Source organism: Hesperophylax consimilis, chromosome 3, assembly GCF_061612785.1.
Source record: "Hesperophylax consimilis isolate HC1 chromosome 3, BYU_Hcon_1.0, whole genome shotgun sequence".
NCBI lineage: Eukaryota > Metazoa > Arthropoda > Insecta > Trichoptera > Limnephilidae > Hesperophylax > Hesperophylax consimilis.
Genome location: NC_142838.1, coordinates 44,072,384 through 44,074,612, shown reverse-complemented (window position 1 = coordinate 44,074,612; position 2,229 = coordinate 44,072,384).

Below are 2,229 nucleotides of genomic sequence, written 5' to 3'. Positions count from 1 at the left end.
GAATTAAAAAAAGAATCAGGGCAACCAATTACTAAATATAACAGTTCTTGGTAACGGATACTTGTCAATTAATAACTGATTATTTACTGTAGATTTATAATCACCACACAATCTAAAGCTACCATCTTTCTTGATCACTGGCACGATTGGACTCGCGAAATCACTATATTGAACTTGCTCTATAATACCGTTAGAAAGTAAATTATTTAATTCGCTTTCAACTTTTTCCTTCAAAGCAAACGGCATTACTCTGTGATTACGAAATATCGGAACGGCAGAATCTTTTAACGTTAAATTCACTTCGTACTTGTTAAACTTTCCTAATTTATCCGTAAAAATTTTTTTTACTAATCGCTCCTTTAATGTATTTTGTTTTCCACAATTAACGATCCCAGTTATTCCCACATTAAAGAGATTCATGAAATCACGTCCTAAAATCGAAAGTGACGAGTAATTGACAACAATAATTTTGAGTCGGTGGCTTAAGCCGTTAAACTCTAGTATCGGTGTGAAAGTACCTACCACACCAATGAGCGTATTGTCAAAACTCCATAAGCTCACGTTTTCGTGCAATAACTCAATACTGCTGAATTTATTGAAATAACACTCTTCGGGAATTACGCTACAAGATGCTCCAGAATCTACCATGAATTTATTATTTATTCCGTCGAGTGAAACTTCTATATAATATGGCTCAATACTTAGTACATCACCAACCATTCCATCCGATAACAAAATATTCACGTTTTTACGTGTTGTTACCTGTTTACACTGTTTTGCTAAATGACCCTTAGTACCACAAATTTTACATACATAATTTTTGAATCTACATTCTACCGCCGTGTGATTATTATAACCACAAACCGTACAATTACGCTTTGTAACTTGATGAACCGGCGATCGCGCACGATTATTACTACTGCTTCGCTTGAAACTATATCCATCTCTCTTTTTCACATGCGTATTAGGTGAGACACGACCTCCGCTGACTTTTGAATTAGCTAAAACTATGTTATCAGCTGATTGAGATTGAGTTGAAGCTACAAGTTCAATACACTCTGCTACTTGCACACATTTTTCGAAAGTATATGACTCACTATCGAGAAATAATTTTTCTCTAATCTTACCGGGTTTACAACCTAATACAAAGAAATCCCTTAATTTCTCTGATAAACTATTCCCGAATTTGCAATTGTTAGAAAGAGATTTTAAGCGAACAGCAAAATCGCGAACTGATTCGTCATTCCTTTGTTTAGCTGAATAGAACTGTAATCTTTCTTCAAAAAAACATTTTGTCGTACAACAATATTCATTGAGCTTAGATATCAAATCTTTTAAATCAACCTCTGTTACTTTTTTGGAATGCACAAATTTACCAGTAGAGAAAAACAATCATCTTGCAAAGCATTTAGGAAAATAGCTCTTTTTTTAACATCCGATGCGTACTTTTCATCATTCACAAGGAGGTACTGCTCGAGACGGACCTTGAAGTTCTCCCAGTTACCGTCACGTAAACTGAAGGACCCCAATCCTGACTCCATACTTCCTCTGCCCAGAAGGTACCCACAAGACAAAAAAAGAAAACAGAAAAAAACTTCCCAACGAGATTTCTCCGCTCTCCAATCTGCTCCTTGGACCCTCTCAGGAAACCGCTCCTTGACCCTTGTTGGCTGGATGGCTCTTCCCAGACCGCTCCTAAGACCTGGTAACACCGATCCTTGACCCTCGGTGCTGTTGATGGCTGCCCCAGACCACTCTTGTGGCCCGGACCCCTCCGATCCTTTGACCCTTGGAGATGCTGCCGCTTGACGCCCTGGATCCTTCCGTGCTTCCCCCTTCCGAGAAGCTGGCTCGCGTATTTTTTTCCGTGCGAAATCTCGTGCGTCGATTCTTTTAATCGTTGTTAATTTTTACGAATTCCGTAGGCTGCGCCACTGTTATTTACAGACTTGGTGGATACCAATAATTAGAACGCGTGTTCGGTTATAATGTTTATTAACAATTTAGTACGGATTGACTACGTCTATCTTCTGAGCTGTCGGTTGGGTAAAGAGAGCGAGCAGATGCATCCGTCATCTTTTATACCTCTATCTGTCATCTCGCTCTTACACATTCAACAAGCAGGCGTACCACCTAAAACCTTTCTTACACCTGCTTTATTGGTGCTGCAGGAGTTCCACCGCCAGTCCTTCTTTTCTCCTGAATTTCTCTCCTACCGTCCTTGAAGCA